The sequence below is a fragment of the Salmo salar genome, chromosome ssa10, assembly GCF_905237065.1.
Source record: "Salmo salar chromosome ssa10, Ssal_v3.1, whole genome shotgun sequence".
Lineage (NCBI taxonomy): Eukaryota > Metazoa > Chordata > Actinopteri > Salmoniformes > Salmonidae > Salmo > Salmo salar.
In genome coordinates this window covers 38,138,164-38,159,874 of record NC_059451.1, presented here as the reverse complement: position 1 = coordinate 38,159,874, position 21,711 = coordinate 38,138,164, and the positions used below count along the sequence as shown (strand labels likewise).

Below are 21,711 nucleotides of genomic sequence, written 5' to 3'. Positions count from 1 at the left end.
ACAAATTGTCAGACAGGGCACTTCCTGTATGGAATCTTCTCAGGTTTTGGCCTGCCATATGAGTTCTGTTATATTCACAGACACCATTCAAACAGTTTTAGAAACTTTAGAGTGTTTTCTATCCAAATCTACTAATTATATGCATATTCTAGTTTCTGGGCAGGAGTAGTAACCAGATTAAATCGGGTACGTTTTTTATCCGGCCGTGAAAATGCTGAATGCTTTGTTTTCTTTTGTCTGTTTACCTAAACGCAGATTCCCGGTCGGAATATTATCGCTTTTTTACGAGAAAAATGGCATAAAAATTGATTTTAAACAGCGGTTGACATGCTTCGAAGTACGGTAATGGAATATTTAGAAATCCTTTGTCACGAATTGCGCCATGCTCGTGACCCTTATTTACACTTCGGATAGTGTCTTGAACGCACGAACAAAACGCCGCTATTTGGATATAACGATGGATTATTTTGGAGCAAACCAACATTTGTTATTGAAGTAGCAGTCCTGGGAGTGCATTCTGACGAAGACAACAAAGGTAATCAAACTTTTGTAATAGTAAATCGGAGTTTGGTCAGGGCTAAACTTGGTCGGTGTCTAAATGGCTAGCCGTGATGGCTGGGCTATCTACTGAGAATATTGCAAAATGTGCTTTCACCGAAAAGCTATTTTAAAATCGGACATATCGAGTGCATAGAGGAGTTCTGTATCTATAATTCTTAAAATAATTATGTTTTTTGTGAACGTTTATCGTGAGTAATTTAGTAAATTCACCGGATGTTTGCGGGGGTATGCTAGTTCTGAACGTCACATGCTAATGTAAAAAAGCTGGTTTTTGATATAAATATGAACTTGATTGAACAAAACATGCATGCATTGAATAACATAATGTCCTAGGGGTGTCATCTGATGAAGATCATCAAAGGTTAGTGCTGCATTTAGCTGTGGTTTTGTTTTTTGTGACATTATATGCTAGCTTGAAAAATGGGTGTCTGATTATTTCTGGCTGGGTACTCTGCTGACATAATCTAATGTTTTGCTTTCGCTGTAAAGCCTTTTTGAAATCGGACAGTGTGGTTAGATTAACGAGAGTCTTGTCTTTAAAATGCTGTAAAATAGTCATATGTTTGAAAAATTGAAGTTTTCGGATTTTAGAGGAGTTTGTATTTCGCGCCACGCCCATCATTGGATATTGGAGCAGGTGTTCCGCTAGCGGAACGTCTAGATGTAAGAGGTTAACCTGTTAGGGCTAGGGGGCAGTATTGACACGGCCGGATAAAAAACGTACCCGATTTAATCAGGTTACTACTCCTGCCCAGTAACTAGAATATGCATATAATTATTGGCTTTGGATAGAAAACACCCTAAAGTTTCTAAAACTGTTTGAATGGTGTCTGTGAGTATAACAGAACTCATATGGCAGGCCAAAACCTGAGAAGATTCCATGCAGGAAGTGGCCTGTATGACAAGTTGTGTTTCATCTTGGCTCTTTTTATTGAAGACTGAGGATCTTTGCTATAACGTGACACTTCCTACGGCTCCCATAGGCTCTCAGAGCCCGGGAAAAAGCTGAACGATATCGAGGCAGCCTCTGGCTGAAACACTTTATCGCGTTTGGCAAGTGGCCGATCAGAGTACTATGGGCTTAGGCGCGTGCCCGAGTCGACCCCATGCTTTATTTTCTTTCGTCTGTTTACCTAAACGCAGATTCCCGGTCTGAATATTATCGCTTTTTTATGAGAAAAATGGCATAAAAATTGATTTTAAACAGCGGTTGACATGCTTCGAAGTACGGTAATGGAATATTTAGACATTTTTTGTCACGAATTGCGCCATGCGCACGACCCTTCTTTACCATTTCGGATAGTGTCTGGAACGCACGAACAAAACGCCGCTATTTGGATATAACAATGGATTATTTTGAACCAAACCAACATTTGTTATTGAAGTAGAAGTCCTGGGAGTGCATTCTGACGAAGACAGCAAAGGTAATAACATTTTTCTTATAGTAAATCTGACTTTGGTGAGTGCTAAACTTGCTGGGTGTCTAAATAGCTAGCCCTGTGATGCCGGGCTATCTACTGAGAATATTGCAAAATGTGCTTTCACCGAAAAGCTATTTTAAAATCGGACATGTCGAGTGCATAGAGGAGTTCTGTATCTATAATTCTTAAAATAATTGTTATGCTTTTTGTGAACGTTTATCGTGAGTAATTTAGTAAATTCACCGGCAGTGTTTGGTGGGAATGCTAGTTACATGCTAGTCACATGCTAATGTAAAAAGCTGGTTTTTGATATAAATATGAACTTGATTGAACAAAACATGCATGTATTGTATAACATAATGTCCTAGGGTTGTCATCTGATGAAGATCATCAAAGGTTAGTGCTACATTTAGCTGTGGTTTGGGTTTATGTGACATTATATGCTAGCTTGAAAAATGGGTGTCTGATTATTTCTGGCTGGGTACTCTGCTGACATAATCTAATGTTTTGCTTTCGTTGTAAAGCCTTTTTGAAATCGGACAGTGTGGTTAGATTAACGAGAGTCTTGTCTTTAAAATGGTGTAAAATAGTCATATGTTTGAAAAATTGATGTTTTTGCATTTTTTTGGTATTTGAATAACGCGCCACGGGATTACACTGGCTGTTGAGTAGGTGAGACGCAACCGTCCCACCTAGCCCATAGAGGTTAACCTTTGGCGGTGTACTTACGAGAGTATTGTTATTTCTGACCATTCACCATTAGTGCTTGAACTAGAGTTATCAATGGCGTCTTAACCCCATTTTACTCTCAGATAAGGAGTTTGTCAATTTCATTTCCTCTGAAATCCCCTTATTCCTAGAAACTAATTCAACGCCAGGTATGTCCTGCTCTACCATATGGGAGTCTCTCAAAGCATACCTACGTGGCCAAATTATTTATTCTACAGCCAACCAAAACAAAGCTCGCTCTCAGCAACTTCGGGACCTGAGCGAATCCATAGCCACATTGGATGAGAAGTATGCTACGGTTCCTTCCTCTTATCTACATAAAGAGCGCCAACTACTCCAATCTGCATTTGATGAGCTTTCTACCAGGCAAGCTGAACATTTACTCTTGCGAGCTCGATACAGAGTGTATGAACAAGGCGACAAGGCCAGTAAACTCCTTGCACATCAGATCCGTAAATCTGAGGCCTCACGTTTAATCCCACAAATAAGGACCCTGTCTGGTGCCACAACAGTTATACATAAAGAGATCAATGATCAATAAAACATTTTTTACTCAGCGCTATACACCTCTGAATCTCCTCAAGATCCTTTGCTGATTGATTAATTCTTTAATGACTTGAATATGCCTTCAATTGATACAGACTCCCATGACTGTCTAGAAGAAGAATTTACACCTGAGGAGATTGCAACAGCAGTGTCCGCAATGAAAAGTGGTAAATCACCGGGTCCGGACGGTTTTCCAACTGAATTTTACAGGACGTTTTCTGGTCTGCTTTGCCCATTCTTGTCTCGATTATTTGCAGAGTGCCTTAAAACCTCTCTAGGACATATGGGACGGTAGCGTCCCACCTCGCCAACAGCCAGTGAAATAGCAGGGCGCCAAATTCAAAACAACAAAAATCTCATAATTCAAATTTCTCACACATACAAGTATTATACACCATTTTAAAGACGATCTTCTCGTTAATCCAACCACATTGTCCAATTTCAAAAAGGCTTTACGGCGAAAGCATAGCATTAGATTATGTTAGTACAGCGCCTAGAAAAGAAAAACCACACAGCCATTTTCCAAGCAAGGAGAGGCGTCACAAAAACCAGAAATACAGCTAAAATTAATCACTAACCTTTGATGATCTTCATCAGATGGCACTCATAGGACTTCATGTTACACAATACATGCATGTTTTGCTCGATAAAGTTCATATTTATATCCAAAAACCCCATTTTTACATTGGCGTGTAATGTTCAGAAATGTTTTGCCTCCAATTTACAGAAATACTCATCATAAACTTTGACAAAAGATACAAGTGTTATGCACAGAATTATAGATAAACTTCTCCTTAAGCAGAAGTTTTTTGTCTAAAAAGAACATGAGAATAAAAGGAATACTGTCTCTCTGTTGGGTGTAGGAAATGCCAGGCCTCACACACAGCATATTTCTGAAGGAAAGATTGAATAAGTAGGGCACATTTAGATGGGCCTGTAGATCTTCGTGAGGACTTGTCAAGAACTGGGGACATTGTACAGTTGAAATCCCCCCCTAAAATCAACAAATGGGAATCTAAATTGGGTATAGCAGATAAAAAGGAAGAAATTAAACTTGTGTCATCCCAATTGGGAGCATAAACACTAGCCAAAACAAGAGGGGTAGAAAACAGTTTACCAGTTACTATGACATATCGTCCCTTTGGATCAGCAATAACCTCAGAAGCTACAAAGGGAGTAGATTTATAAACCAAAATGGCAGCACCCCTTGATTTACTATGAAAGTTAAAGTGGAACACTTGACCAACCCAGTGCCTATGCATCCTAAAACGCTCACCAGTCCTCAAGTGAGTCTCTTGTAGAAATGCAAAATTTGCATTCAAACCCTTTAAGTGTGTCAGCACCCTCTTACGCTTCACAGGGTTGTTAACCCCTTTGATGTTCCACAAAATGTAATTGATCATATTGTTTCGGCCACCCTGAGCACTCTTGTTATACAACCCTGTCATTAGAGCATAGAGTGGAAAAGCAATGACTACCAAAAAACCCCAGAATAACTTGTCTCAGAGTAATAATGTACGGTGCAAGATATTTGGAAAAAGCACAGAAAAATTTACTAAAAAGACAGAATGACAACATTAGAACTGAACAATTCAACCTCCTTCCTCCACCCAACCCCCTCTCCCCATCCCAGACAGTACCTCCCCAAACGAGGTACAAGCCTAAATAGAACATGTTCTCTTTGCACAATATGTCTGTGAGAGTGCGATGTTAAACCCAAACCCACAGTCCCGCTCTTTAACCTCTTGGCGTTCCTCTAGGATAGGGGGCGCTAAAGCGATTTTTGAAAAAAAATTGTGCCCATTTTAAACAGCCTCCTACTCAAACTCAGAAGCTAGGATATGCATATAATTAATACTTGTGGATAGAAAACACCCTAAAGTTTCTAAAACTGTTTGAATGGTGTCTGTGAGTATAACAGAACTCATATGGCAGTCAAAACCCCGAGACCGATCGTAACAGGATGTGGAATTCTGAATTGTGGACTCAACTTCACATCTTTGCCAATTAATCACACCGTGAGCTATGGTTCATTGAGCACTTCCTATTGCTTCCACTAGATGTCCCCAGGCTTTACAAAGTGGTTTGAGTCTCCTACTGTTAAAACTGAATGAATGAGACGCTGTTGAAATTGGTCACATGAGGAGGGCCATCACCATTATGACGCCGGCGGCCCTGTCTACCCTCCCCTTTCGAAACGTTTTGAAACACAATGCAATCGTCCCCCTCGAATCTTATTGGCTCTCTTGTTGAAACAGGCCCTGAAGATTTATGTTATACAACGTTTGACATGTTTGAACGAACCTAAATGGGAAAAAAATGCTTTTTCTCGAAATAGCTGTCCCGTGGCCGACGGAAGTTTTGGAGCAGCCTTCAGACGCGCTAACAAGAACAAGCTCTTGGAACATAAAGGAGTAATTTTTCCGAACGAAAATACATTTGTTGTGGACCTGGGATTCCTGGAAGTGCTTTCTGATGAAGACAACCAAAGGTAAGGGATTATTGACAATAGTATACAAGACTAGATGTGATATACGATTGTTCCAAGATGGCGCAGACATATATTTACTAGGTAATTTTCTGAGTATCGCATCCCCTTTTATCGCAAAGTGTGATTACCCAGTAAAGTTATTTTTAAATCTGGTATTACAGGTGCTTTCAAGAGATATTCATCTATAAATCTTAGAATGACAATATTACATTTTAAAAATGTTTTCAAATAGTAATTTAGTAAATTGTAGCACTGATTCACTGGATGCATTTGAGGGCAAATAGTTAGTCAACGTTACGCACCGATGTAAAATGCTGCTTTTATATATAAATATGAACTTTATCAAACAAAAGAATGCATGTATTGTGTAACATGATGTCCTAGGTGTGTCATCTGATGAAGATTGTCAAAGGTTAGTGCTGCATTTAGCTGTTTTTTGGTTATTTGTGATGCATGTGGTTGGTCGGAAAATGGCTATGTGGCTACTTTTACGATATACTCCTCTAACATAATCTAATGTTATGCTTTTGCTGTAAAGCCTTTTTGAAATCGGACAACGTGGTTCGATTCAGGAGAGGTGTATCTATAAAACGATATAATTTTATTTTTTATTTTTTTTTATTATAAAATTTTGTTATGCTAATGGCGATATGATTTTTCGCTGGATGTCAGGGGTTAAAGTTGTGTTTTGTGTTAGTGGATCAAGCAGCAAAAAGAGAGAAAAATAAAATTGAATCCCTTGTGCAAACGAAATTACAAAGCACCACTTGTAGATGTATATAATTATATTCCCAGTCTTATAACAGGCATTGAGAGAGAAAATAAATAAAATGTATAAAGGCTCTCAACCAAAAACCTAATTTGAAGTAAGCAAATCATAGTAAGAAAATCTAAACATTTAAAAAATAATAATATTTGTCTAGTTTGACGATAAGACAACTTACAGCCAAGACCAAAAAAGTACGTGTGCGCAACGTTGAACGTTTGCTGGGCATAAATGACGTTCAAAACCTTTAAAATTGAAGTGAAGACCCACAAAAACATGTAGCCTCGGAACATTTACTGTTTACTGGGTCGGTACAAACGGATGCAGTAAACAAATCACCAAAAATATTTTGAGTCACTGAGACACTATGTAATCAAACTGAGTAGGTGAATATGAGAGCCTAGAAACAAAGGAGTTAAGTAAAACCTTAATACAATGAAATTAAAATGACTAAATGCTTGTAAGGCAAGCACACTAGATGATCAAAACATTAGATCACATCAAATAAGCCCGAATGGGTTCGCCAACTTCCCAACTATACAAGACTAGTATGTTATAACTAAACATAATTGTATCACAGGTGGGCTACTTACTATCCACAGCTCACAAGCAACAGTTGCTGATCTATGAGCAAGTTCAAGACTTCTTGATGTGACATTGAATGTGAGCCATAGCCTCATCCGGAGACTCAAATGTGTAGTCTTTACCATCATGAGATAGCCATTAACGGGCCGGGAATCGCAGTCCATACTTCACACCTGGATGGTCCTGTAGTAGTCGTTTGGCCTGCCCAAAAGCTGCGCGCTGCCTGGAAACAGTGGGGGAGTAGTCCTGGTAGATAGAGAAGCTCTGTCCTTGAAAGCTCAGAGTGGTATTGAGTGGTATTCAGACGGGCTCGTCTGAGAATCTCCATCTTCTCATGGAAAAAGTGCACTCGAAGAATTATGTCACAGGGCCTCTCACCATCCCGGGACTTTGGGCGCAGCAACCGGTGGGCACGATCAATCAGGGACTTCTCATCCAAGGCAAGAGCATCCTTCAGCAGCCCAGAAATTAAATCCGTGGCACTTCCACTGACTCTGGGACCGATACCAGTCTCAGGTTATTGCGGCAAGAGAATCCCTCTAAACTCACAACTCTCCTGCACCTTTTCCAAATCCGCATCCAGGCGTTTCACATCAGCCTCCAGAGAGGTAGTTAAGTCGGAGACATTGGTAGCGGAGGTCTCCAGTGCTGCAATCGTTGTAGTGTGCAACTCTGTTGTTGTTTTGAGTGATGTGATTGCTGGCACCGTCTCCTTTCGCAGGATGGTTAGACGGCAATTCTTGTGTTTGCACACACCATGCTGGCGTTGCAACGCCAGGGTTGTGGGTTCAATTCCCACGGGGGGCCAGTACAAAAAAAAAAACAATGAATGAATGAAATGTATGCATTCACTACTGTAAGTTGCTCTGGATAAGAATGCCTGCTAAATGACTAAAATGTAAATCTGCTTTTAAAGTATCAGAAACCTCCTGTATTCGGGCCTCAATCGTAGCAACTACCTCCGTTTTCATTTCAACTATCTCAGTGCGTAGTAGCTTGATGGCCTCGAAGAATGTTCATTTCAGCGCCGCCAGGCCAATCCGCACCCCCGGGTAAAGTGTGAGTCCCCGGGCCTTCAGACTCAGGAGAGGGCGGTGATGAGAGTGGGTCTTGTAGGCCGGGTTTTCTCAAAGTCAGGTTTTTGGCCGTATGTTTCGTCGACATGCTGACATTCGAAAGCAAAGTAGTCTTGGTTTTTACGGAAAGGGATCACCAAACTAATATTTGAAAACAAATACAGTTCTGCTGCAAAATTCACATAAACTTTAAGAATACTGCGGGAGCAAACGGAAAACACGTCAGTCGCACATGGCGTACCTCCAACCCACCTATTGTGATACTTTTTATAATAATTTTTTCCTTTGGACTACTAGGTAAATATTTTCCTAACTCTTCTTGAACTGCACTGTTGGTTAAGGGCTTGTAAGTAAGCATTTCAAGAAAAGTCTACACTTATTGTATTCGGCGCATGTGACAAATAAAGTTTGATTTGATTAGATTTTGATTCCATGAATCATGCTTCACAATCTGGCAATCTGGGTTTGGCGAATGCCAGGAGAACGCTACCTGCCCCAATGCATAGTGCCAACTGTAAGGTTTGGTGGAGTAGTAATAATGGTCTGGGGCTGTTTATCATGGTTCGGGCAAGGCCTCTTAGTTCCAGTAAAGGGAAATATTACAGCATACAATGACATTCTAGATGATTCTGTGCTTCCAACTTTGTGGCAGCAGTTTGGGGAAGGCCCTTTCCTGTTTCAGCATGACAATGCCCCCGTGCACAAAGTAAGGTCCATATCAAAAAATGGTTTGTCGAGATCGTTGTGGAAAAACTTGAATGGTCTGCACAGAGCCTTGACCTCAACCCCACCGAACACCTTTGGGATGAATTGGAACGCTAACTGCGAGCCAGGCCTAATCGCCCAACATCAGTGTCCAACCTCACTAATGTTCTTGTGTCTTAATGGAAGCAAGTCCCTGCAGCAATGTTCCAACATCTGGTGGAAAGCCTTCCCAGAAGAGTGGAGGCTGTTATAGCAAGCAAAGGGGAACCAACTCCATGTTAATACCCATGGTTTTGGAATGACATGTTTGACGAGCAGGTGTCCATATACTTTTGGTCATGTAGTGTATCAGAAAGGTGGGGATATGACCCAACAATGTCCCCAGTATGACGTGTGTTTAAGAGTTAGTATTGCCAAATCTTAAACTCCATTATGTTTGCTTGGCACCAAAGTACCCCCAGCTTCTGTCCTCCAAGCCTCATCCTTCTCTCAGCCAACCAAACTGTTTAAACACTTACCCCTAGTGTGTGTGCATTTGTGTGTTTGTGAGTGTGTGTGCCACTGTGTGTGTGTGGATGTGTGCGTTTGGAGCGTGCGATTCTGTGTGTGTTCTGGCCCAGAGTCAGCCCCTGATTAGCCCACTGTAGGGTTGCAGGGAGAGAGACTGTGTGTGGTTTGATAATGACTGAATACTTAGACTCTTCATACACCATCAGGCCAGAGAAATAAAACTGGATTCCTGTGATCATGGGCTATTTAATGACCATCATCTATGTAATGATGACAGGTCATTGATGATGTCTGAACAGGCATAGACTATCTAACTGCGGGGGTCAAAGGCAGTATGTGAGCTCGTTCATAGGACACTTTCTCTCTGTGGCTTACTGTTGCTATATGACTCTTTCTGTCAAGGTGGACTCCAACAACTCCCTTTCAGATAAAAGCTGGAAGGCTTTGACCTCAGCATTTTGGGTTTTCTTGAACAAGAATAACGTGTGATGAATGATCTTTTTTGTCCTATCCCTCCTTTCCCTTATCCCTCTCTCCTCTCTGAGAGTTCCACTAGAGCAACTACCATTGCCAAGCCACTCCACATGAAGGAGAGGGGCTCTGTTAGAGGTTGAAGATGGGAGAGAAGGGGAGGTAAAGGGTTTGATGGGACTAGAGAGGGGTGGAGGAGAACCTTCTCTCCCCACCATTCAGAGCCATTGATTTGGCTGACTGGACATGCCTGTGTTTCTTCCTGTGGAACTTCACTCTTTCAGGAATCTGCAGCAGACATGAAGGAGTAATGTGTCTTTGATGAGTCAATCTGTATACACACACCATTCATTCAGACACACACTCAACAAGCCATGTACACTGTGAAGCCCACATTGAACTGAAAACACTCTTGATATACACACTGAAACGCATATTGAGCTCCTCAAACAGACAAAGAGAGCCTAGAAAAAGCTGAATTAATCTCTAAATAAACTCTGGATAAGTAGAGAATAAGATAGACTATTCTCTTACAAAGGGCAGCATCTCTGTGTATTAGAGGAGAGAAAAGCAGAGTAAAGCTATGTGAACATTCGCTCCACATGGCAGAATCACTCATGGAAAATATCTCTCTCATCCACCCCTCTCTTCCCGCTCACCTCTACAGTACATATCTCTATTGGTCTCTCTATCCTTTCTCTCTCTCCTTTTCTTTCTCACTCTAGGTCTCTCTCTATCTTCTTCTCTCCCTCTCCTTCTCCCACCCACTCTCTCTCTTTCTCTCTCCTTTTCTCTCTGCCTCTTGGTCTCTCTTTCTCCCTCCCCCTTCTCTATCTCCTTTTCTCTCTTCATCTTGGTCTCTCTTTCTCCCTCTCTCTCTTTCTTCCTCTCTCCTCCTTCTTTCTCTCTCTCTCCCTCTTTCGCTCTCTCCTTCATACTCTCTGTCCCCCTCTCCACCTCACCATCTCTCTCTTTTTCTACCTCTGTTTCTTTTTTCCCCCTCTCTCTCTCTCTACTTCTGCCTCTCTCTTTTTCTCTCTCTCCATCTCTCTCTCCCTCATTCTCTGTCCTGTCAATGTTGGTTCTGCTCAAACTGTCTTTGTTTGTGTCCCTGGCTCCTCTAGAGGGGTGCAGCTGCACCGTGATGGAAAGGGGGAGGGGGGTAGGGTGTGGGAAACATAATTTATTTTTTTTGTTTAACTATTTAAAACCTGTTCTCTGTATTGTAGAATTGGGGTTGAGGTTCACTTATACTAGTTTTTTTGGCTCTGGTCTTACATGGTTGCAGTAATATTATGTGGATGTTGTGTAACTATTTCAGGGTTGAAGTTGGTTTGGAGCTGGTTTGAACTTCTCTGTGGTTACAGTGTAACCAGGAACATTGTGTTAGTAGAGGCCTTATCAGCATGTCCCATGACCCTCCCTCCCTCATCTCTGTTTCTACTATATAAGCAAAAAGTATTTTATTGTGGTGGCAGCATCATGTTATGAGTATACTTGTCACTGGCAAGGACTTGAGAGTTTGTCAGGATCAAAATAAATATAAATGTAGCAAAGCACAGGTTCAAAAGTTACAGGAAACCCTATCTCTGTCTTCTGAATATCTAACACTGGAATAGAGTTGGACAATTACACAAATTGTCAAAGTCACACCAGAATAGCTTTCCAAGAGGTGTTGAGTGTTCCGGAATGGTCCAGTCTCAGTCCTGACCTAAATTTGCTTCAAGATCAGAGACAAGGTTGCAACTCTATATTAGGAAGGTGTTCCTAATGTTTTGTATATTCAGTGTAGGTTGCCCTAAGAGTTGTGCAAAGTTGGTAGAATCCCATTCAAAAGAACATTTTCACTGAGAAAATGTACAGCAGCTTTTGTAGATCAGTAGGAAAAACATCTAATTTAATGAATGTTTTGATTTCATTTTAAGGCAGCAAAATGTGAAAACTGTACAAAGGGTGTGTTGTCCTGAGAAAAGACTTCTCCAAGTCTGGCCTCTGACCACAGAGAGAACGTTCACCTCGTTCAGAACTACTTCAAGGTACAACATGTGTTTGTGTTTATATCCTCGATAAGAATGAATTAATAAATGTAATGCAATATAATATCAAATATGGTATAAGATCACTGACACGTACCCCATGTCCTCCTGCTCTAACCTCTGACCCCTACCCACAGGTGTGTCTGCGTCGTCTCGGGGCCCAGGTGTGTGGGCTGTTTGTGGAGGTGGAGGGCGTTCAGTTTGGCCGTTGTCTAGATGCCCTGCTGCCCCTTATCGAGAAACATTTACTCTTTTACAAATCAAACTTTTAAGATATCAAAATATTTAAAAAGGTATGCTTCCAAAGGCATTATCAAAGCATGATGTAGGTATTTATCTTTTCATTACAATCTTATATAACCTGTGCTAACAGCTGCTCTATATCTGTCTCTGTGTCATTGAGGAGGAGCAGGATGAGAAGGCAGCAGACAAACAGCTGTTCAGCTACCTGACCCTGGTCTTCAAACTCTCCAAGGACTGTAGCCTCCTGGAAGCCTCAGGACACGTTCACTAACATCCTGGTTAAGACACTACAATAGTACCTAGAACCTGGTCCCAGATCTGTTTGTGCTGTCTTGCCATCTGTTTGTGCTGTCTTGTAGTTGCGACCATAGGAATTGGCACGACAGCACTAACAGCTCAGGGACCCAGCTTTACTACCTCTGGATATCATATCTGTGACGTGGGCCCAGTCTGAAAATCACCTCAGATATCTCAGTTGTCTGGAGAGACACAACTGGTCCTACAGTACTGTGGTAGGTTACGTTTATTGCCTGCTCTGTACAGCAGTGTGATTAAACTCATGTGCCACAATTGTTCACCTGAAATGTCTGTTTTTGCACGTTTCTCACCTCCTGTTCTTTGAGTCGATGATGATGGCTATATAGAAATATAGATCTACATCAATTCATCGATTATTTAATTGATTTCTCAAATAAATAGATTACTCTCTGATCTACTGGCTTACCCCTTGGTGAAATGGTGTAATATTTCCCTCCACCAGTTCATGTTGAGACCAACCTGTGCTTCCCCCACTGTTGGGTGTGGCTCACCGCCTCTCAGCTGTTTGGTCAGCTGTTTGCTCACTGGAGGGAGGACACCACAGAGGAGGGCAGTGCCAACAACACCACAGAGGACGGCAGTGCCAACAACACCACAGCCTGTTGCTCCTACATTCCTTTCTACCAGCCTGGACAAGAATGTGACACACCACTTCACATAATCATATTTATCCTGCTACAAAAGATTCTGGTGTAATCAAGATAGGTTTATCAATTACTTTTTCTGTCCTCCCTATCTCCCCTGTCCCTCAGATGAGAGTGCTAGTCCTGTCCTTTCATCATCAGCTCCAGTCTAAATACCTAGACATGTCCACAGGAGAATAGGTAAAGACTGTGCTATTACTCTGATCATGATGTAAACAGACAAACAACTTAGGTCCGGGTGTCAAACATCAGGGTCATATTCATTTGTCATGAATGGAAGAAAATAGACTGGAAAAGGGGGGACAACCCAAACTTGTCCAATATGAAACACTTGTTTTTGTTTTACTTTATGAAAATCTTATGCTGCAGTGTGCCCTCATGAATACAGCCAAGTCAGTAAAACAACAAGGACCAAGGCACACTTCATATAATTCATTAAAAATGCCTTATTTTAAACACATACAGGAAAAAATACATACAAAATATAGTTTTAGATAAATGATTGGGGATACATATGAAATAAAAAAAACTGCCCAAATAATTATATTTAATACATTTGAAATACATTCCAGCATATATTACAGAATTACAGTGCCTTCGGAAAGTATTCAGACCCCTTGACTTTTTCCACATTTTGTTACGTTAGTCTTATTCTAAAATTGATTAAATAAAAAACAATCCTCACCACACACAATACCACATAATGACAAAGTGAAAACAGGTTTTTAGAAATGGTTGCAAATGTATAAAATATAAAAAAAGAAATACCTTATTTACATAAGTATTCAAGATCCTCTGGTCTGATGAAACCAAGATTAAACTCTGGCCTGAATGCCAAGCGTCACGTCTGGAGGAAACCTGGCACCATCCCTAAAGTGAAGCATGGTGGTGGAAGCATAATGTTCTGGGGATATTTTTCAGCAGCAGTGCCTGGGATACTAGTCAGGATTGAGGCAAAGAGGAACGGATAAAAGTACAGAGAGATCCTTGATGAAAAAATGCTCCAGAGCACTTAGGACCACAGACTGGGCAAAGGTTCACCTTCCAACAGAACAACGGCCCTAAGCACACAGCCAAGACAACGCAGGAGTGGCTTCAGGATAAGTCTCTGAATGTCCTTGAGTGGCCCAGCCAGAGCACGGACTTGAACCTGATCGATCATCTCTCTGGAGAGACCTGAAAATAGCTGTGCAGCAACACTCCCCATCTAACCTGACAGAGCCTGAGAGGATCTGCAGAGAAGAATGGGATAAGCTCCCCAAGCTTGTAACGTCATACCCAAGAAGACTCGATGCTGTAATCGCTGCCAAAGGTACTTCAACTAAGTACTGAGTAAAGGGTCTGAATACTTATGTAAATGTGATATTTCAGTTGTTTTTTGAATACATTTGCAAAAAAAATCTAAACTTCTTTTTGCTTTGTCATTATGGTGTGATTAGGAAAAAAAACAATTTAATACATTTTAGAATAAGGCTGTAATGTAACAAAATGTGGAAAAAGTCAAGGAGTCTGAATACTTTCCAAAGGCACTGTATATCACAATATATGTTAAATATTCAGAAAATGTATTTTATGTATTTCAAAATACATTCTGAAAAGATGGCGTAGCAGTGCAAATGTGTTTTGTTCGTCCTCTCGTGTACTTTTGTATTTTTCATCCTTTTTTGTATATATTTCAATTTTATTTTCAATCTCTTTTCCATTTTAAATCAATTATACCTTCCGGTAACCTGCCTCACCCAATGTGATACGGAACTGCTATTATTTTTTATTTTCAGACCTTATAGCCAGAACCACCTAGCCATTAGAAGCTAACCAACTAATTAGCTACAAGCTATTTAGTCATTGTTAGCCACTGCTAGCGGCCTTTACCTTCTGCACAGATACCAGACCTTTTTTTTAGCCTGGATAATACTCGCCAGCCTACCAGTATCGGACTGTTTCTCCACTACAACGCTGGATTCCTGCCGTAAACCCTGGACCATTACTCCTGATCTTCACAGCTAGCTAGCTGCCACCGAGTGACCAAGTACCGAAGCCATCCCTGAGCCAGGCCAGGCCCACCTCCCGGCCTACTCAGTTGTTCACCCGGACTCCACCCAAACACAGCTAGAATCCACTACTCCACCAGATCCTTGCCGCAAGCTCTGGACCTTGGCAATGGATCACCGAGTGGCTATAGTGGCTAATGCACCTGCCCCGAAGCTAGCACCAGTTAGCCGTGAGCCAGGCGCATCTCCCGGCTAGCAAACTAAATTACTACAATTACAATACCTCTTTCGCCAAAGGCTTGGATCCTTTGTCGACACGGTGCCCCGCCGCACCACCACAACTGGTCTGCCAACGAATACTCCATCCGATGTGCCTTCAACCGGCCTCCGCTGGACGTCGGAGCAGACGCTTCTACTAGCCCCGGGCTTCTAACTTTAAATGCCGTGTCGCCTGCGTGCTAGCGTAGTAGCGACCACTCCGTGGCTTCCCTGTTCCATCTATTGCTGTCCCCTGGACCCTATGGTCACTTGGCTACATAGTTGATGCCTGCTGGACTGTCCATTAATCACGGTACTCCATTCTGTTTATTATTGTTTATCAATCGGCCCCAACTGTCACAACTTCCGCCAAAGTCGGCTCCTCTCCTTGTTCGGGCGGCGTTCGGCGGTCGACGTCACCGGCTTTCTAGCCATCGCCGATCCATTTTTCATTTATCCATTTGTTTTGTCTTGTTCCCTGCACACCTGGTTTTCATTCCCCAATCACACTACATGTATTTATTCCTTTGTTCCCCCTCATGTCTTTGTGGGAAATTGTTTTGTGTCAGTTTTGACACACTATACTGGTGTTCGTTTATTCCGTGTTTTATTTCACGAGGTATGTTTATTTGTTTGAACATAATTATTGTGACTGTTTGCAATTTTGCATTTGGCTGGAGGTTTCGACGCAGTGGTGTCCGTCTGTTGGTTTCTCCTGCCTTAATAAAGTGTGCGCCTGTTCACAACTCTCTGCTCTCCTGCACCTGAATTCGCTCCCAGTACGCACACCATTGACACCAGCCGCGAACTCAGGCTGTGTGTAGTTAACCGACCCTCTCTGCCCATTCATCGCCATTTTACCTGTTGTTGTTGTTTTAGCTGATTAGCTGTTGTTGTCTTACCCGTTGTTGTCTTAGCTAGCTCTCCCAATCAACACTTGTGATTGCTTTATGCCTCGCTTTATGTCTCTCTCAAATGTCAATATGCCTTGTATACTGTTGTTTAGGTTAGTTATTGTTTTAGTTTACAATGGAGCCCCTAGTTCCACTCATCATACCTCTGATACCTCCTTTGTCCCACCTCCCACACATGCGGTGACCTCACCCAGTATAACCAGCATGTCCAGAGATGCAACCTCTCTTATCATCACTCAGTGCCTGGGCTTACCTCCCCTGTACCCGCACCCCACCACACCCCGGTCTGCACATTATGCCCTGAATCTATTCTACCACGCCCAGAAATCTGCTCCTTTTATTCTTTGTGCTCTAGACGACCAGTTTTGATAGCCTTTAGTCGTACCCTCATCATACTCCTCCTCTGTTCCTCGGGTGATGTGGAGGTAAACCCAGGCCCTGCGTGTCCCCAGGCACCCTCATTTGTTGACTCCGGTGATCAAAAAAGCCTTGGTTTCATGCATGTTAACAGGCATGTTAACAGGCTTCTGCTCCTCCCTAAGTTTGTTTTACTCACTGCTTTAGCACGCTCCGCCAACCCTGATGTTCTTGCCGTGTCTGAATCCTGGCTTAGGAAGGCCACCAAAAATTCTGAGATTTCCATACCCAACCCGAAGGGGGAGGAGTTGCAATCTACTGCAGAGATAGCTTGCAAATTTCTGTCATACTATCCAGGTCTATACCCACAGTTCAAACTTCTAATAAAAAAAAATGAATCTCTCCAGAAATAAGTCTCTCACTGTTGCCGCCTGTTATCGACCCCCCTCCGCTCCCAGCTGTGCCCTGGACACCATATGTGAATTGATCGCCCCCCATCTAGCTTCGGAGTTCGTTCTGTGACCTAAACTGGGATATGCTTAACACCCCGGCAGTCCTACAATCTAAACTAGATGCCCTCAATCTCACACAAATCATCAAGGAACCCACCAGGTACAACCCTATATCCGTAAACATGGGCACCCTCATAGACATTATCCTGACCAACTTGCCCTCCAAATATACCTCTGCTGTTTACAATCAGGATCTCAGCGATCACTGCCTCATTGCCTGTATCCGCGGTCAATCGACCACCCCTCATCACTCTCAAACGCTCCCTAAAACACTTCTGCGAGCAGGCCTTTCTAATCGACCTGGCCCGGGTATCCTGGAAGGATATTGACCTCATCCCGTCAGTCGAGGATGCCTGGTCGTTCTTTATAAGTAATTTCCTCACCATCTTAGATACACGCAGTCAGTCAGGAAAGCAAAGGCTTGCTTTTTCAAGCAGAAATTTGCATCCTGTTGCTCTAACTCCAAAAAGTTTTGGGACACTGTAAAGTCCATGGAGAACAAGAGCACCTCCTCCCAGCTGCCCACTGCACTGAGGCTAGGTAACACGGTCACCACCGATAAATCCATGATAATCGAAAATTTCAATAAGCATTTGTCTACGGCTGGCCATGCCCTCCTCCTGGCTACTTCAACCCTGCCCAACAGCTACCCCCCCCCCCGCAGCTACTCGCCCGAGCCTCCTCAGCTTCTCCTTCACCCAAATCCAGATAGCAGATGTTCTGAAAGAGCTGCAAGACCTGGACCCATACAAATCAGCTGGGCTAGACTATCTGGACCCTCTCTTTCTAAAACTATCCGCCGCCATTGTTGCAACCCCTATTACCAGCCTGTTCAACCTCTCTTTCGTATCGTCCGAGATCCCTATAGATTGGAAAGCTGCTGCGGTCATCCCCCTCTTTAAAGGGGGTGACACTCCAGACCCAAACTGCTATAGACCTATATCTATCCTGCCCTGCCACTCTAAAGTCTTTGAAAGCCAAGTTAATAAACAGATCACTGATCATTTAGAATCCCACCGTACCTTCTCCACCGTACCTTCTGCAATCTGGTTTCCGAGCCGGTCACGGGTGCACCTCAGCCACGCTCAAGGTACTAAACGATATCATAACCGCCATCGATAAAAGACAGTACTGTGCAGCCATCTTCATCGACCTGGCCAAGGCTTGACTATGTCAATCACCATATTTTTATTGGCAGACTCAATAGCCTTGGTTTCTCTAATGACTGCCTCGCCTGGTTCACCAACTACTTTGCAGACAGAGTTCAGTGTGTCAAATCGGAGGGCCTGTTGTCCGGACCTCTGGCAGTCTCTATGGGGGTACCACAGGGTTCAATTATTGGGCCGACTCTTTTCTCTGTATATATCAATGATGTCGCTCTTGCTGCGGGTGATTCCCTGATCCACCTCTACGCAGACGACACCATTCTGTATAATTCTGGCCCTTCCTTGGACACTGTGCTAACTAACCTCCAAACGAGCTTCAATGCCATACAACACTCCTGTGGCCTCCAACTGCTCTTAAACGCTAGTAAAACCAAATGCATGCTTTTCAACCGTTCACTGCCCGCACCCGCCTGCCCGACTAGCATCACCACCCTGGACGGTTCTGACCTAGAATATGTGGACAACTATAAATACCTAGGTGTCTGGCTAGACTGTAAACTCTCCTTCCAGGCTCATATTAAACATCTCCAATCCAAAATCAAATCTAGAATCGGCTTCCTATTTCGCAACAAAGCCTCCTTCACGCACGCCGCCAAACTTACCCTAGTAAAACTGACTATCCTACCGATCCTCGACTTCGGCGATGTCATCTACAAAATAGCTTCCAATACTCTACTCAGCAAACTGGATGCGGTCTATCACAGTGCCATCCGTTTTGTTACCAAATCACTTTATACCATCCACTACTGCGACCTGTATGCTCTAGTTGGCTGGCCCCTGCGACATATTCGTCGCCAGACCCACTGGCTCCAGGTCATCTATAAGTCTATGCTAGGTAAAGCTCCGCCTTATTTCAGTTCACTGGTCACGATAACAACACCCACCCGTAGCACACGTTCCAGCAGGTATATCTCACTGATCATCCCCAAAGCCAACACCTCATTTGGCTGCCTTTCCTTCAAGTTCTCTGCTGCCAGTGACTGGAACGAATAGCAAAAATTGCTGAAGCTGGAGACTTAGATTTCCCTCACCAACTATAAACATCAGCTATCTGAGCAGCTAACCGATCGCTGCAGGTGTACATAGTCCATCTGTAAATAGCCCACCCAATCTACCTACCTTATCCCCATACTGTTTTTATTTACTTTTCTGCTCTTTTACACACCAGTATCTCTACTTGCACATCATCATCTGCTCATTTATCACTCCAGTGTTAATCTGATAAATTGTAATTCTTTGCTACTATGGCCTATTTATTGCCTACCTCCTCATGCGTTTTGCACACACTGTATATTGTCACAGGCCGGCTCATAGCCTGTGGCAAAAATGAGAGGACATGAACAACAGGTGTAGGCCAATCAAAAGGTTCATTATTGTAAACCAAAAACTTAACTTTAAACAAAGAAAAAGGAATGAGGTGTGGAAATGTCATAATGTAGGGTGTATGTAAAGTGCATGGATGCATGAATCTGTGTGTGTGAACATCACTGAGTGGAAACTAAGTAAACCTACAAAGGAACAAACAAAACAGGATCATACCTGGAGCAGGGAGAGAGAGAGAGTGGTTAGTGAAGCAGTTTTAAATACCCTGAGCCCAGGTGGCTCCAATCACGCCAGCTCCAATCACTACGACCCTCCTCTGCCTGCAGGAGGAACCGCCCCTGCACTGCAGAGGGGCCGTGACAATATAGACTTTCTTTTTTTCTACTGTGTCATTGACTTGTTTATTGTGTTATTGGCTTGTTTATTGTTTATTCCATGTTATTCCATGTGTAACTCTGTGTTGTTGTCTGTGTCATACTGCTTTGCTTTATCTTGGCCAGGTTGCAGTTGTAAATGAGAACTTGTTCTCAACTAGCCTACCTGGTTAAATAAAGGTGAAATAAATACATTTAAAAATACATTTAAAAAAGCCTCCCCCTTTTTCCTCCGAACATAATGATGGTCTTTATGGCCAAACAGTTCTATATGTGTTTCATCAGACCAGAGGACATTTCTCCAAAAAGTACAATCTTTGTCCCCATGTGCAGTTGCAAACTGTAGTCTGGCTTTTTTATGGCGGTTTTGGAGCAGTGGCTTCTTCCTTGCTCAGCGGCCTTTCAGGTTATGTCGATATAGGACTTGTTTTACTGTGGATATAGGTACTTTTGTACCGGTTTCCTCCAGCATCTTCACAAGGTCCTTTGCTGTTGTTCTGGGATTGATTTGCACTTTTCGCACCAAAGTACATTCATCTTTAGGAGACAGAACGCGTCTCCTTCCTGAGCGGTATGACGGCTGCGTGGTCCCATGGTGTTTATACTTGCGTACTGTTGTTTGAACATGGTACCTTCAGGTGTTTGGAAATTGCTCCCAAGGATGAACCAGACTTGTGGAGGTCTATCATTTTTTTCTGAGGTCTTGGCTGATTTTCTTTTGATTTTCCCATGATGTCAAGCAAAAAGGCATTGAGTTTGAAGGTAGGCCTTGAAATACATCCACAGGTACACCTCCAATTGACTCAAATTATGTCAATTAGCCTATCAGAAGCTTCTAAAGCCATGACATTATTTTCTGAAATTTTCCAAGCTGTTTAAAGGCACAGTCAACTTAGTGTATGTGAACTTCTGACCCACTGGAATTGTGATACAGTGAATTATGAGTGAAATATTCTGTCTGTAAACAGTTGTTGGAAAATTACTTGTGTCATGCACAAAGTAGATGTCCTAACCAACTTGCCAAAACTATAGTTTGTTAACAAGAAATTTGTGGAGTGGTTGAAAAACGAGTTTTAATGACTCCAACCTAAGTGTATGTAAACTTCCGACTTCAACTCTATATCATTTTTTACATTGTTTTCAAACTGATATGTGACATGTATTAATTCCATAATACCTTCACTATTATTCTACAATGTAGAAAATGAGTAGGTGTGTCAACTTTTGACTAGTACTGTATATTTTTGTTGCCTATTTTGCATGCTATCAAAACTATGAAATAATACATATGGGAAAATGTAGTAACCTGTTAATTTGTGGAATTTCTTTATTTCTTAATGTGATTGAGCCAATCAGTTGTGTTGTGACAAGGTAGGGTTGGTTTTCAGAAGATAGCTGTAAGGGCACAAGGCGAGACCCATATGCAGACACAGGAGTCAGATGGTTGAGCTCCGATATTTATTATAACCCAAGGGGTAGGCAAAAGGCAGGTCGGGTACAGGCGAGAGTTCATAAACCAGGTCAGGATCCAAACAGTACAGGGCGTTAGACAGTCTCGAGGTCAGGACAGGCAGGGGTTCAGTAACCAGGTCAGAGTCCAAACAGTACAAGGCGTTAGGCAGGCTCAAGGTCAGGGCAGGAAGAATGGTCAGGCAGGCGGGTTCGGTGTCAGGACAGGCAAGGGTCAAAACCAGGAGGACTAGGAAAAACAGAG

General features: G+C 42.6%; 1 long non-coding RNA gene and 1 other non-coding gene across 2 annotated transcripts in view; one reads left to right on the top strand and one right to left on the bottom strand.

The window, feature by feature from the left end:
- LOC106560347 (uncharacterized) overlaps window positions 1-8,417 on the bottom strand; it is a 31,518-nt gene extending 23,101 nt beyond the window's left edge. The window contains exon 1 of the long non-coding RNA XR_006756943.1: window positions 7,108-8,417. This is a non-coding gene — a long non-coding RNA (uncharacterized lncRNA). The remainder of the gene's footprint in view (window positions 1-7,107) is intronic.
- A 4,168-nt stretch (window positions 8,418-12,585) lies between these two features.
- Window positions 12,586-12,712, top strand: LOC123725000 (small nucleolar RNA ACA64). The gene has a single exon (XR_006757476.1). It is a non-coding gene; the product is annotated as a small nucleolar RNA ACA64 (small nucleolar RNA).
- The last annotated feature ends 8,999 nt before the right edge of the window (window positions 12,713-21,711 follow it).